The sequence below is a fragment of the Sorex araneus genome, chromosome X, assembly GCF_027595985.1.
Source record: "Sorex araneus isolate mSorAra2 chromosome X, mSorAra2.pri, whole genome shotgun sequence".
Classification (NCBI taxonomy): domain Eukaryota; kingdom Metazoa; phylum Chordata; class Mammalia; order Eulipotyphla; family Soricidae; genus Sorex; species Sorex araneus.
Window position 1 is genome coordinate 235,431,012 of NC_073313.1, and position 17,035 is coordinate 235,448,046.

Below are 17,035 nucleotides of genomic sequence, written 5' to 3' on the forward strand. Positions count from 1 at the left end.
CGATTTGAGGCTCTTCATGTGCCTGGAGCAAGCAGATATCATTGGGCTGCACTAGCGCGCGACAGGGACAAATGGAGACGTTACTGGAGCCTGCTTGAGCAAATCGAAGATCAACGGGATGACAAGTGATACAAGTGATCAGAAAGAACAGGTCAAAGAAATTGAGACTATTGGCAATCATTTAAAATCCTGGTTATTTGGAAAGTGAGTTTGAAAGCAGTTTTGAATCACACATGCTAGTTCTCAGGAGTGACCCCTGGCAGCGCTTGGAGGACCATATGCATTACCAGAGATTGACCAGGGTAAGCATCATACAAGGCAAGTGCTTTACCTCTTGTACTACTTATTCCCATTATCTACTTTTTGCCTAAGTTACTTAGAAATGCTTGGGCTGATTTTCCCCCTTTCAGAGCAGAGAAATGGTTGTACCCTCCAGATTCCTAGTATTTTGCTTTGATCCAGGATAAAAATCTGAGATAATGACTGTTGATATCCATTATTTAAAATAGCAAATAATGTAAACCTTCCAAGTTTCTGGCCAGTGAGCATATTCAGGTGGGATCTTACAGTGACCAGTCAGCCCTTTGACCTGTAACATTTGGGAATTGGTGGAGAGAGAGAATGGAAAAGAAACCAGAAATTCAACTTCTGAATAGACAGGGTTTTGTGTGATCTTCGGTCAGACCCAGATGTTATTAGATAAGAGTATTTGTGAATACAGTGTCTTGTAGGTCCTTTGTTTAGGCTGACAGTGCATTGAATACATGGGTTGTATCTAGGTCTAGCATAGAGCAGGTACATAATGTCTCTTCAGTTGAATTAACAATCAACTAATAATTGCCTCTTGACCTCATTTTATGTATAGTTGCTTTCTATTTATGGGATATGGGGAGGAGGGACTCTAAAGCAGTGCTCAGGAGGTTCAGGGGCCCCACCAACAATTCTTGGCCCATTAGGCCAGTGCAAGAGCCCTAGGATGCAATGCTACTGGGGGATACTTGAACCATTCTGGCTGTGTTGGGGCCTCTGAGTCCAATCCTACTGTTACTTCCAGAACTGCACTGCTGATGCTTAGGGTGATGTGGTTCTGGGAATTTAACCCAGGTTGGGTGCAAACTAGCATGTGCCCTAACTTCCATACTGTGTCCCATTTATATAAACAATTTAGGATGCAATAAAATTATGTTAGTTCTTCAAGGCTTGAATCCCTCTCTAATATAAGTCTATGAGTCTAACAGATTAGAGATGAAAGTGACTATAGAGCACCTTTGCTTGGCAGATGTGAAAACTGCGACTCAGAAAGGATGCATAACTTGAGTCAGTGGCAGTTAATACCAGGAAACCAAGCTTCTGGCTCACAGCTTGCTACTAACCGCTCTTAACCACCAAGGGAACTACTTTTTTGCTTCGCTTTGATTTATCTGTTTGTTTGGTTTGTTTTTGTTTGTTTTCTTGCTTGGGGGAGGAGCACACTTAGGGCTTAGGGCTTTAGTCTTTACTCTGGTATCTGCACTCAGGGATCAACCTGGAGGATTGTATGGGATGCCAGGGACCATATGGGGTGTCAGGGATTGAACCTGGGTCAGCCTCAAGTGCCCTACCCACTCTATTTTCTCTCCAGCCCCTGCTTTCTTCTTTTTATTATTTTGTTTCCTTCACTTTCCCTTCTGTCACTGTCACTGTCATCCCATTGCCCATCAATTTGCTCGAGCGGGCACCAGTAACGTCTCCATTTTGAGACTTGTTGTTACTGTTTTTGGCATATCAAATATGCCATGGGTAGTTTGCCAGGCTCTGCTGTGGGGGCAAGATACTCTCAGTAGCTTGCCAGTCTCTCCGAGAGGGGCGGAGGAATCGAACCCGGGTTGGCCGCATGAAAGGCAAATGCCCTCTCGCTGTGCTATTGCTCTTCTTGGCCATTAATAAACATACACATATGCATGTCTATGCATATTTCAAAGCCTAAGGTGTTAGTGAAAGAAGACTATCACAACATAGCAGTCAGTTTGATGATATCTCTCTGACCTGCCTTCAAAGATGGGGACTTGCTGTAGTACTCGGCCTTTCATCCAAGGTACATTTCATTGATGGAACTTAGTTTGTTTATAGCTCCATAATTAATATTCATCCCCCTTGCAACACAACATGTGGTTTGGGTCCATGTTACTATATGACTAGCCTCAAAAAGAACTCATTCAGTACTATAGGATAAAATCCTAAGTCTCCTAAAAACAAACTACTGAAAATACCAGTGCTGAAGGGTCCTTGAAAACTCATAGGCTATAGACAGAGGTGATAATATAAAATGTAGAACACCATCATATTATTATTATTTTTCTGTCTTAGACAAAAGGTTAACTTTTAACTCAGATAAACTAGAACTTTTTAGAAAAACAGGTACTGTTGTTTTGGTGAGGGTAGAGGCACTAGACCTTTATTGTTCTGGAAAGTTTATTCACAGTCTCCCAAGTTGCAAGCACACGCCTTTCCATTTTGCTTAGAGCACGTCCTTCTCCAGTCAAGAAACCTAAGCTTTCATCTTGGCTGTTACTACTCCTATGGCCTTGAAAAAGTTACTCTTCTCTGGAACTTTGTTCCTTGTTCATAAAATAAAGAATTTGGACTTCAGGGACTCTAAAATCCTGTGATTCAACCTCTTTCTATATCTGATCTTAAAGAGAGATCTCATTTTCTTCAACCTTTAAAATAAAAGCCACACATAAGCTCTGTGGAATTCAATCACTCTTCCCTTTCTGTTTAATGTTGACAGGCTTTCTCTGCTCTATTTGGTGTAACTGGTATGTATGATTCAGTGTTAATTTCAATGGCTCCAATTATTACCTTTCTTCCGTCAGTCTACCAGAGAAGTAAACTAAAGGGGATCTAAGATTCAGTTCCTTTAGGTACTTAGTTCAAGTGTTACTTTAGAAATTTCTGACCTCCTCCCCACTACCTATCATTCATTCAGAGTTGGATGCTCTCCATGGAATCTATTTTCTTTTGTTTCTTGTGTAATTGGGAAAGAGATTATAAGGTCTCCAGTGCCTGAACTGGAGAGCATTTTCTTTAAGTAGCAAGAGGGAACACTGCCAGGTTGCTGGCTGCTTTGGTAGGTGACAAGAGAGATAGTTGCAACCTGATTCCTCTCTTCACTGTGAAGTTACTGGCTTTCTGTTGTCTCATCAAAGTCCCCTTGACATGTCATGGCAGCCTTGCCTTTGCCTTCTTCTGCTTACATGCCTACACACCCAGGAGTGGAGAACGAAGAGATCAGCTTTCTGGCTTCTGTTGAAAGGATGCCCTGTTTGTCAGACGCAAGTGGCTTGTCTTATTATGAAAATTACCCTGATGTGCAAAGCAGCAGAACGCATAGTTACTTGTTACCTGCACTTAAAGGAACCAAAGGCTCAGTGTCGCATTACTTTGTTTACCTCTAACAAAACTTTTCTCGTATACTTTCACACCATCAATCACTCAACAACATTTATGAAGCACTTGCCTTAAGCATGAAGGGAAAATTACAAAGGAAGAAAAGCCATGATATCTGGCCTTGAGGACTAAAAAAAATTCTGAGAGAAGAATCAAGAAAGCATAAAATACTAACTACAAATGAACACAATACTAAATATTTCCAGACAGGTTTAAGAAATAATTGCCCTGATCAAACTTGGGTAGGGCCCATCAGAGGAGCCTTCTTAGAAAAAAAGTCACTGCAAATGTACTTGACTTTATTAACATATTTACCTAGAGAATCCAGGGACAATTTTACAAAGGATTTAAATGATTAATGAAAGTCCTGTTGAAGGTGAACCCCTATAGCTTTGGGGCTTTTGTAATCAATGATTTGGGGAGCCTCAGAGGGTATGGGGTCGTGGGTGATGGCACAGTGACAGGAAATTGCTGACCCTCTCACTTTGTCCTACAGAAAAAGAAAAAGTTCTGCTTAATTCTATTCCAAAAAACAAAAAATATGAAAATTGAAAATTGAAAAAAAAACAAACAAACACTTGTCAGGAGTCAGAGAGATAGTACAACCAGTTGGGCACTTGCCTTGCATGCAGCCAACCAGGGTTTGATCCCCAGCATCCATATCGTCCCTGACACACCAGGAGTGATTCCGGAGTACAGAGCTAGGAGTAACCCCTGAATATTGCCCGGTGTAGCCCCCAAACCCAAACCAAACAAACAAAAAACCAAATTCAAAAAATATGTTAATTGACAAACTGTGTGAAAGGGTTTGGAGGGGACGGGGAAGCTTATCAAGGAAATTTGTAGAAACATACCTCAAGTCTAGGGTGAGGAATTTGAATCTGATAAAATTCGCCACAGGAAGCTCCTGGACATTCTGGAGCATGGAAATGGTGTACAAGGAAAAGTAATCTTCCTGCTATATAAAAATCACTATGAAAAAGTTCACAGCAAAAGCCAGGGTAGTGCTGCAGCTGTGGAAATTAAATGGAGAGAGCCTGGAGAAGGGAGGGAACTAAATAGTTAGCACTATTTAGCAGAAGAAAATTTTAACTGAGGGGAAGGGAGAAAAGCTAAGATTTTGGTTAGTAGAGAGTGTCTGGGTAGCAGACAGGGAGGAGTGGGATTGCCATTTTGTTCACTTCTATATTGAGTCTGAATTTAACTTCCCTTTGGCTTCCTCTGTTTTTCCTTCTCACTATTAATAGACCATGTGCATATTGAGAAGTAATCTATGCAGCAACGCCTCCTCAGAGCTGTTTGTACTTGAAGTGGAGTTATTCTTTAAAAATTTTTCAGATTTTGGGGCCAGAGCCATAGTACAGTGGGTAGGGCATTTGCTTTGCATGTGGCTGACCCAGGTTAGATTCCCAGCACCCCCAGATGGCCCCCTGAGTACCGCCAAGAGTGATCCCTCAATGAGCCAGGAGTAAGCCTGACCACCTCTGGGTGTAGCCCTCACACAAAAGAAAACTTCAGATAATAAAGGAAAGTACTGAAAATAAGCAAATATCGTTATATCAAAGTAAAAAGTTTCTATATTACAAAAGAAATAATCACTAAAAAAGACATCCTACTGAGTAGGAGAAAATATCTGCACAACATACATCTGACAAAAATATATAAAGAAAGAACTTGGGGTCAGGTATGTGGCCCAGTGACTTACCTTGCATGTGTGGGGTCCCAGAGTCAATCCTGGGGACCTTATGCTTCACTCTGATCATCACTTGGTGTGACCCCCCCAAAACAAAAACAAAACAGAATATACAAAGAACTCAAAGAACACATCAGCAATGAAACAAACAACTCCATCAAAAAATGGGGAGAAAAATTTAAACAAATACCCTACCAAGGAAGACATACAGATAAACAAGAAAGACCTGCATACATGCTGATTATTTTATTATTATCAGGGATATACAATAAAAATCATAGTGAGAGATCACTTTATTATTATTTTTTTATTGAATCACTGTGAGTTACAGTTACAAAGCTTTCATGTTCGAGTTTCAGCCATACAATGATCAAACACCCATCCCTCCACCAGTGTACATTTTCTACCACCAATGTCTTCAGTATCCCGCCCCCACCCCTCCCCTCCCTCTGCCTCTGTGGCAGACAATTTCCCTCTTACTCTCTCTCTCTACTTGGGGGCATTATGGTTTGCAATAAAGATAATGAGAGATCATCATGTTTGATCCTTTATCTACTTTCAGTACACATCTCCCAACCCGAGCGATCCCTCCAACCATCATTGACTTAGTGATCCCTTCTCTATCCCAGCTGCCTTCTCCCCCAGCTCATAAAACAGGCTTCCAACTGTGAAGCAATATTCCTGGCCCTTGTCTCTACTGTCCTTAGATGTTAGGCTCATATTATGATATTTTATATTCCACAAGTGAGTGCAGTCATTCTATGTCTGTCCCTCTCTTTCTGACTCATTTCACTTAGCATGATACAAGAGATCACTTTAAACCAGGCTAGCAAGAATATAAAGAGAAAGGAACTAATCTTCACTGATGATGGGAATGTAAACTCATTTAGCCCCAATGGAAAATGCTATGGAGATGTTTCAAAACCTTAAAACTCTTGGGACTAGGAATGTGGCTCTGCAGTAAAATGCATGCCTTGGGGGCCAGAAAATAGTCTATTGTGGTTAACTATGTTACTACTTACCACATGGCCTCCTAAACATCACAGGGTGAGGCCCTGGAGCTCCCCACCCCCACTCCAGCACCACTGGAGGGCCTGAGTGATCCCAGTACTTCAGGACCCTTGTAACACTGCATCTTTGGACCCTTGTATTGAACTGCCTACTGGGTTGGCCAGACAGTGACCCCTATGTCCCCTAGAAACTGTTGGGAGCCCCTCCCCCACAAAACAATGCACAAGTTTTGTGGCATCCTGGGTTCAATCTTTGAACTGCAAAAATAAAATAAAAATACAATATGATCCAGTAAGTCTACACAACACTACTTAAAATATGTGCACACCATGTGTATATATATATATATACATATATACACACACATGTATTTCATATACAATGGAATACTATTCAGCTATCAGAAAAGACTAAATCTGCCCTTTTGTTACATCATGGATATAAGTAAAGGATGTTAGAGGATTGATGCTAAGAAAGTAGAAGGAAGAAGGTAAATACCCTATGATGTAATTTTAGGTGGTAGATCAAAAAAATAAAGCACAGAAACAGAAGGAACAATATCCAATGAAAACGAACACTAACATTTTGACCATAGAACTAAGATTACCAAGAGTAGGAATGACCTAAATAAATTGAGAGGGATTCTGTGTACTGGTGGAGGGATACTAGTGTTTTGGTGGTTGACAAAGTGTGGTAACATTTTATCCATAAAATACTTTACTCTTGAAAACCAATATTAGTGCAATAAAAATAAGTTTTAAAACAGAAAGTTATTGCTTAAAAGTTAAAATTATGGGGACTGGAGCGATAGTACAGTGGGTAGGGCGTTTGCCTTGCATGCAGCCGACCCGGGTTCGATTCCCAGCACCCCATATGGTCCCCTGAGTACCGCCAAAAGTAATTCCTGAGTGCAAAGCCAGGAATAACCCCTGTGCATTGCCGGAAGTGACCCAAAAAGGCAAACAAAAAAAAGTTAAAATTATTAAAAACAGTAACATGAAGGATGATTGTCATGGTTTACAGGTCAGAGAAATACTAGTTCTCTGAAGTCCTTTCCTCCCTAGAGGGATCTCCAAGAAGAGATCTTTGTACACTAACTATAATAACTACTTATGAGCTGAGTCATACAAAGAGTCTTATTTTGGTTTTCTGAATATCAAGTCTGGGCAGGCCTATGCTTTCACTAGCGGGAGAGGTAAGTGGTTAACTTTATTCACATGTTAGCTACCTAAGTCATCTTACAAGATACCATGGCTAAGTTGAATCCTCAAAATTACTGGAAGCAGCATAAATGGAGGCCCTACCTACTCCCCATTTTATGTAGTAGGAAGTAGGGATTTGGTACTCTGTTCCTTTGAATTTCCTATATTCTGGTATGGCTAAGTGATGTTGATGAAAGAGAAGAGTAATAAAGGCGGTGAAAAAAAACCAGTTATTATTTTCAGTATTAGTGCTTATAAAATAAGTCATTTTTTATTGGTTTATTTATTTTTTATTTATTTATTTATTTTTAATTTATTTTTTTATAAAATATTTATTTTTATTATTTATTTATTTTTTATTTATTTAATAAATAACCAATATTTATTGGTTTTGGTGAATATCTCTATAAAATATGGTTTCTTGACACATAGTAGAAACTTAAATTTTGTAGACTATGAGCCAGTGTTTGGACTGTACATTTGCTAATACATAGTGTTGGGCAAAATTCACTGTATCTGCAGTGTAAAAGTATAGGTAAGAAGAATGGTTCGGTACAATGTAGACTAGATGCATTTTCTTTCTTCTGTTTCCCTGAGAAATCCTAGGTGCAGTTCAGCAATGGAAAGGTAATTGCTATAACACAGCAATGATTAGTGTCTGGGAGCTCATGTTGAGTGGTTGTTATAGAACTGAAAGGGCAAGCATATTTCATGTAGTGCTCCTCAACTATTTCCATCAAGATGTCACTATAGAGACAGAAGACTTTCTTACAATCACTTTGGAAAGGAAATGTCTATTTCTGGCTGAGATTTGGCCTCTCTGGAGTGGAGTTTAAAGAGTTTTTACTGTCTGCTATGCAGTGAGAAATTTAGGACAAAATATGGAGCAAACTTATGTGGTAAGATGTTCAGCAATTTTGAAAAAGAATAAACCTACTTAGATTACCATAGAGCTAGATCCTATGGATTAGTTATGACCTGGATTTAATTTAAGTACTCCAGAAATTACTTATCTTCATGTCCTGTGACCTGCCTTTGGGGTGTGGTTGAATAGTTTCTACCCTAATTATTCTCAAAACCTACAGAGCAATCATCACCCTAAGATCAGATCTCCCATGAACAGTTAAGTCATAAACTCAATATCAGTTACCAATAGATAATCTGGTTTAAGTAATTTTTTGTTGTTACTTCCTTTGGTTTTTATAGCTAAATAAAGGCAAAAACATCTTTATAGATTTTCATTTGCACTTCTACTATAATACCAATCAAGTGATTTCTTTGGAAAATCTAATTTTGTTTTCTAAAAAGATTAGAAATTTAATCTTTCAAATAGCCTGTGTTAGCTCTAATTTTGAAGCCAAGTAGGATCCATGGTAAAGAAGAATTTCAGTCTATTTTACCTCTTAGAACATTAATTCCATAAGGAAAGCACTTTATTAAATTCTGCTGACATTTAAAGCCTATAAAATGCATTTTCTTGGTTCTTTGAAACCACATTAAACTTTCTTCTTTGGTTGCTTCCAGAATTGCACTTGAATCTATCAAATTTTAAAGCACATACCCTCAGATACCACAATTTCACTTCAAGGAATTAATTCCAGAAAAATACTCCCATTAAATGAAAGTGCATTCTGAACTTGAGTCTAATTACTGCACTTGGTTCCAAGAATACAAACAAGATATTGGCAGAATCTCTTTAAAATTTTAATAGCACAGGGGAAAATGGGATGCTCAGGGATAGCTCACTGGTACAGCACCTGCCTTGCAGATATGAGGCTATGAGTTTTATGCCTATTACCCACTGAGTGTAAGCCCAGGGGTACTGCCATTTGGGGGGTCCCTGGTGCAGCAACTAAGTGTGCGCATCAGTTCTTGTTGCTGTACAAGAATAACAACAAAAAAGAGAAGAGAGATCTAAAATGATGGAAAATAAAAGAAATAGAACATTTGGGGACCATACAATGAAACATCTACTTCCTGACCTCAAGTGGCTGTCCACCAGGGATTAAACCCCACTGAGTGAATTTAACTGCCAAACACCCAATGTGTGAAAGTTCCTTGACACTTGAGGAATGTCTCCATCATGGAAGGCAGACACCAAAACAAGGGAAACAGACAATTCTTGAAGATAAATTATATTCACAAAGTATGAATAAAAGAACAATGGAATGTTGTAATTAAAAGGAATGATTAAAGAATTAAAGGAGCTCTTATAAATGAAAAGTATTGCTGACATGAGAAATTCATAAAACAGTTGGAAGACACAGACTATAAAATTTTAAAGTCTAAAGGTAAATCCAAGAGATGAAATTAAAAGAGAAAATAGAAGATAAGGGGGACTGGAGAGATAGTGCAGCGGGTAGGGTGTTTGCTCTGCCGGTGGCGGACCTGGGTTGATCCCTGGCACCCCATATGGTTCCCCAAACCAGCCAGAAGTGATCCCAGAGGGAAGAGCCAGGAGTAAGTCCTAAGCATGGCGGGATGTGGCCCCCAAACAGACAATAAAGTTAGAAGGTAAGGACAAGTAGGGTGTCAATATTTCTGACACCCACATCCCACAACCACTGCCATGTAAGATTAGCTACTGGCTCAGATTTACAGACTCACAAATCTCATAGGAGATCAATAAGCCACAAAAATTCACAGGAAAACTGGTCTCAGGGCTGAAAATTCTGGCGTCCCTTGGAGTAGAGCAGGCTGAGTCTCCGCCCTGTCAAAGCCTGGGCAGCCGCACTCACACCCAGACAGACAGCTGCCGCCACGTCAATAGCCCAAATGCATTGCCTCAAAACCAAGCTCCGTAGAGACACCAAACTGCTGAAAATTCTAGGTACACTGGTCTTCAGACTGAGAACTCTGGGGTCGTCTCAGAATGTGGGTGGGCAGAATCACCGTGCCTTACCTCATACCTCCAACCTCCTGGAAGCCTTGGCAGCCACACTCATATCCCACAATTGCTACCAAGTAAACTCATGGCCCAGTTAAATATTTTAGAATTTCTGGAGTGACACCTCCAAAACCTATAATAATGAAATCCCAGTAGGAGCACACCAAATTAGATGGGAAAGTAACGCAGGAGCCAACTAAGCTCAACACAGAAGCCAACTAAGCTCAACTAAGCCAACTAAGCTCAACTAAAAAGGCTCGACTAGCAACAAACAACTTAGTAAACCCTCAAAGACTTAATGACCCCCTGGTGAGATTTAACAATTTTCACAAATTTTTTTTACTGAAGTAGTTTTTCTATAATTGCATTAGCCATTTAGTTGTAACAAGCAACATAAAATAAATTATTTTGTGCCTGCTAAAGGGGCAGGCTTGCAGGGTTGGGAAAATGGGGACAATGCTAGCATTGTAGAGGGAAGGTTACACAGGTTTGATGGAGTATTGGATGCCTGTAACAAATGTATGAACAACTTTGTAAACCATGGTGTTTAAATAAAGTGGGCGGGGGGAGGGAAGAAACTCAGTCTTTCTTAGAAAATAGAGTGAATTAACTGTTAGCAAACCCAATGGCTAAGATGAAAGGATTTTTATGAAGGGATGTAAATATGTGGAGCTGTGAGCAGGAAGGACTAAAGTAATAAATAAAAGTGGCATCAGGTCACAGATTAGCAGCAATAAGAAACTGTTACCTTTGGAGGGCTGAAGGGGCAGGTTTGGAGGGGGTAGTATAAATAGAGACAAGAAAGAGCTGGAGCTGAGAAGGAAGGGTTTCCCAGTAGGAGATATAATTATTGTCTGAGAGATTCCTGGATACAGCAAGGAAGAAATACTTTAATTTGGGGCCGGAGAAATAGTACAGGAAGCAAGGCATTTGCCTTGCATGAGGTTGCAGTTGTAGAGACCCCTTCTCAATTTTCTGGCACCACAGATGGTCCCTTAAGAACTGCCACAGGTCACTGGAACACAGAGTCAGGAAGGGCCCCTGAGAACTTGGGTGTGGCCCCATCCCCAGCCTGCCCTCAAAGGAAATATTTTGCCTTCTCTCTCTTCCTGTTATCTGTTCTCACATTAACTAAACTTAACCAGAAACCAGCAGGCAAGAAAGATTGGCGCCTTTAGTATACTCTCGAGAGGGTTATTCTCTCAAGGCATGGAAAGGGAGGGGGGAGTAGAAAAGGCATGTGAGGATAGTACAGAGAGATAGTACAGTGGCATAGGTGCTTGTCTGGCTTGTGGCTGATCCTGGTTCAATTACCAGCAACACACATTTCCTCAAGTACTGCCAAGAGTGACCTCTGAGCACAGAGCCAGGAGTAAACCCTGAGCACCACCAGCTGTGGCCAAATACCTCTCCTGCCTCCAGCCTCCCCCTCCCCATCAAAAAAAGCATTCTGTAAGGAAATAAGTTATTGGTAAATAATGCAATAATATTTTCCTATTTGAAAAATATTCTAGACTTTCGTTTTAGGGAATTAGAAAGCAAACCAAAAATTTCACAACATAATAAAATTTCAAAACATTGTTAATAACAGAGAGAAGATCTTAAAAGCTTGGGGCAATCATAGATAAAGGATCAGATGTTACAATAGTTTTCGATTGATTAGCAGCAAAATGACAATATGACAATGGAAGGAACAATATCTTCAAATTTCTGAGTAAATGATCTCTCCAATCTAAATCATTAGTCATGTGTAAGACTGGAGCAAAAAACATTTGCAAATACCTCAGAAAAACATGTGCAGTATCTAAAGCACTTTCTACATATCCTTTCTACGGACAATATTATAAAACAAAAGAAGAAAGGAAGAAAGGAAGGAAGGAAGGAAGGAAGGAAGGAAGGAAGGAAGGAAGGAAGGAAGGAAGGAAGGAAGGAAGGAAGGGAGGGAGGGAGGGAGGGAGGGAGGGAGGGAGGGAGGAAGGAAGGAAGGAAGGAAGGAAGGAAGGAAGGAAGGAAGGAAGGAAGGAAGGAAGGAAGGAAGGAAGGAAGGAAGGAAGGAAGGAAGGAAAAAAGAAAGATCCTCAGTTGTAAGAGTATATTTTATATAAAGCCAGAAAGTGAAAGAAAGTTCCAGACTGCTATTCGGAGGAAGTTCTAGAACATATGTTTGAGGGAAAAAAAAGTTCAACATTAATTATTTTCAGAACTATTTAATGAGTTTTCAGAAGGTTTAGGAAGGGCAAAAAGAAAAAATAATTGGCTGCTTAAGAAAATCAACTTTCTAAGTAGGTGAAGATTAGCTTAGTAGCAAAAGCTTCTGCCTTGCGTGTTTGAGCCCAGGGAAGCCAAGATTTCAGTCTCCACCTCACATGCCACAACACAATTCCACCAGCTCTGCTGTTTGGGATTCCTGAACCCACAATGAAGTGTGATTTCTTTTTTCATTTTTTTTGGCTTTTTGGGTCACACCTGGCGATGCATAGGGGTTACTCCTGGCTCATGCACTCAGGAGTCACTCCTGGCAGTGTTTGGGGGACCATATGGGATGCTGGAAATCGAACCCGGGTCAGCCACGTGCAAGGCAAAAGCCCTACCCACTGTGCTATCACTCCAGTCCCGAAGTGTATGACCTTTGAGTGAATTTTAGGACCATAACTAAAGTGTGCAACTCTGATGAGCATTCCCACTAAGTGTGTGTGACCTCTCTCTGGTCATTACAATAACAAAGGAAAGGAACTGGGGAAAACCATTCTGTAATACTACTTAATTTCTTAAACTATATATAATTATGGCTTTATATAACATTAACGTTAAGTTCAATGATATTATGCCATTGCAAATATGAACAAAGGTTGGAAATTTCCTAGGAAATTGGTTAAGTCAAAGTGTCAAATGAGAAAATATGTATTTTCTCATTTGAGGGGGTGATTCAGTGGCTAAAAGCATCAACTGTGCCAAATGTGAGATCATGAGATTAATCCCTAGTACCATATATATACACCAAGCTCAGATTCCCAGCTCTGCAACAGAACTTGTGATCCTGGTGCAAGAATATGTGTGAACACCACAAGCTCTGCGAGCACCCCATTATGAGTGCAACCCTCAGTGAATGCTGTAACCAGGTGTGCAGACACCACAAACAAGCATGTGCAACCTCAACCATCACAACAATAGCAACAAAAGGAGAGGCAGAGAAAAAAGTATAGAGGGAACTGAGGAAGAAATTGATGCTTTTGAGAGAAAAGATATCCTAGTTATATGTTTAACAGAAAAAATTCAAATATCCATAATATGGCCCTATTTTTCAAAGTGAAAAATTCTTATAAATATATATGACTATATTTGTAGAAACATGAAAGATGGAAGACTGTAGATTTAAATTTTCTAATTAAAAATTTCTCCACTGGATTGTTCACAATGAGGATGGACTCTGTATACTCATAAAAATAAACATAGCAGAACTCACAGCTGTTTCTCCCAGAAGAGAGCATAAAACGAGGCCCCTATAACCATGCCACTGGACTCCATGCCAGACTGTTTTCACTCAGGCGCCCTGGGCGGGGGGGAGTGAGAGCCCTCCCCGCCCCAAGGGACCCAGTCCTGGTAGTCGACCTCTACAACCCAACCACCGCCACGCTCCAGGCTGCTTTCCACATGCTTGGGCCAAGGTTCACATATGAGTGAACGGATCTGTGGGAAGTGGCCGTGTGACACATCAAAAGACACTCTACTCATTTTCCATAATTACCATGCCATATTTGATGGGGTTCAGATAGTAGGCAACAAATTATAGAGGGAAATATACATATTTTCAGACATATATACCAAAGCTCACATCACCCATTTTTTTTTTTTTTTTTTTTTTTTGCTTTTTGGATCACACCCAGCGATGCTCAGGGTCACTCCTGGCTCTGCACTCAGGAATTACCCTTAGCGGTGCTCAGGGGACCATATGGAATGCTGGGGATCGAATCAGGGTTGGCTATGTGGTGCAAGGCAAATGCCCTACCTACTATATTATTACTCTCACCCCAATTCTTAAGTGCAATACAAATTCTTATATAAATCAGGTAGAATGAATAGTGTTTCATATATCCTTAAATGTATGGCTTTTTAACTTTTTATGATGAATTATGTGATCTATTATTGGCTATTTTTGTGAAACAATTAAGAAAATATTTTATTATTGCTACTTGGAAACAGTTTCAAAGTAAACAACAGAATAATGAACAACTTTATACTCATCACCCAGATTCAACAAATATCAACATTCTGCCATTTTTGAGTCATCCAAATCTCCATCTGTTCTCCACTTGATTTTTCCTAACACTTTCAATTAATCTTTCAACTTTCTGAATCTATTTAGTTGAAGAGTAAGTAAAGAACGAAGTAACTGTTTGCAATCACCTTTTTTGACCAAGATTTTCTCAATATATATATTTTTAGAGGGTTTTGGGGCACATCCAGAGATGCTTGGAGAGCCACAAAGTGCCAGGAATCAAACTGGGAGACTGAGGTTGTCAGCATGAAAGCAATTGCCTTAACCCCCTATACTATCTCTTTAACCTCCTCAATATTCATCATCATCATCATCATCATCATCTCGGTTGATCGTCGAATTTTTCGAATGGTCTCAGTAACGTCTCCATTCGTCCAAGCCCTGAGATTTTAGAAGCCTCTCATCCTTCCAACGATGCCATACTGGAGGTTCTTTCAGGGTCAGGGGAATGAGACCCAGCTTGTTACTGGTTTTGGCATATTAATACACCATGGGGACCTTGCGAGGCTCTCCCATGTGGGCAGGAAACTCCCAGTACTTTGCCAGGTTCTCCCAGAAGGAGAATTAGGCTATAAGATATCTCTGCTTCCGGGAGCTTGCTTTTAAGTCTCTGAATCCTGGCCGTTGACAGGATTACACGGCGCCGGGGGCAGTCCCTGGGTATGACCGCCTTGTTACTGGGAAATGGGAAAACTGGGTGGAGGAGGCCCAGTCCAGATCAGAGTAGGCTTGAAGGTCTCAGCCCCAGGTGTTCACACCTGGGTTCCTCTGCCGGTTCCTTCATGCGTGAGGCTCGTCCAAACATGTGGAGAGGGGCCTTGAGCATGGCTGTGGCTAGACTCTGGAGGTTTGCTGCGGGAAGTTCTGCTCGTGGCGGGGAGGAAAGCTGGAGCCCATCCCCTCCGAGGGCCCTGGGTAAAACAGCCAGACTCGTGGGCAAGAGATTCTCTGTGTCGCTCTCTTCTGGGAGCTTGCTTTTAAGTCTCTGGATGCTTTTAAGTCTCTGGATAAGTCCTGAGCACCATCAGGGATTATTCCTGTGTGCAGAGCCAGGAGTAACCCCTGTGCATCGCCAGGTGTGACCCAAAAAGTAAAAAAAAAAAAAAAGAAAGAAAAGAAATATATCTGAATTTTATGTGAATAATATTGAGGAGTCTCAGGAGCATCCATCCAGAGACTCCTCAATATTATTCACATAAAATTCAGGTATATTTCTTTTCTTTTCTTTTCTTTTCTTTTCTTTTCTTTTCTTTTCTTTTCTTTTCTTTTCTTTTCCTTTTCTTTTCTTTTCTTTTCTTTCTTTTCTTTTTTACTTTTTTGGTCACACCTGGTGATGCACAGGGATTACTCCTGGCTCTGCACTCAGGAATAACCCCTGAGGGTGCTCAGGGGACCATATGAGATGCTGGAAATCGAACCTGGGTCGGCCGCATGCAAGGCAAACTCCCTACCCGCTGTGCTATTGCTCCAGCCCCCAGATATATTTCAAATACTAAAATTTATATATATCATAATGATCAATTATAAATAATCATTTCAAATGTCAGTGTTCACCAAAATATAACCTAAATTTTTTTGGAGTAATTTTTGCATTGACTTTTTTTTTTTTTGGTGAAAACTAATACATGAACATATTTAAAAACGTAAAAAAAGTAGTACAAAGATTACCTATATAAAAAACAAATGTCTTTGATCTGCCTTTACCCATTATAGCTTCTCTTTTCAGAGGCTACTTTCATGAGAACATTTCTAGAAATGACTCTATGCATGTTTGCATGCATGTACATACAAGTCTATAACATAACTATAATCCTTAAAGAGAAGAGAAAAGCCCTATTGGCAGAGTATTCTGTTCTATACACAGCTTTGTTCAATTAAGGTATCTTTTAATAGCAGGTTGAACAGTCTCTGAAAAGATAATAAAACTGCTGGTATAATGGGAACTATATCTCTGACAGCACAATGTCAATTAACAAAGGGAGAAGGGAGCCAATTTCCTGGTTTTGGGAACTGGAAAAGGCCATATGTTATTTGAGCTGAATCTCGATGGAAAGTTTACATGGAGGAAAAGTAGGAGGTTGTATTAAGTGGCAATACTCACATATTCCAAACTTAAATCTGTCTGGTTTTCTTTCTTCACATGTAATTGGCAGGTACACAATATCTAGAATAGTTGCTAATCTGTCAAAATACAAAAAACAAAAAACAAAAAACCATTCCTACTCTGGAGAAATAATGGCAGAATGTGAGTCAAATGATATGGATCCTAGTTTAGGCAAACTATATAGCTTCTAGCGTTTTTTTTTTTTTCTTTTCACTTACTAATTGAGAGTCCCTGTATTTGCCTTTCTCACCACGTTTTTTTTTTTTCTTTCTCTTTTTTTGAGAGTTATCTGCCAAACTAGAGTTACATTCTATCTGAAAGTTTTTGGACTTTCATGAATTAAAAAACACTGTTTTGCTATTGAGAACTGCTAAATCATTCATTCCATTTACAGGAAATTATTGAGTACCTACCATATGCCAGACACTCTCCC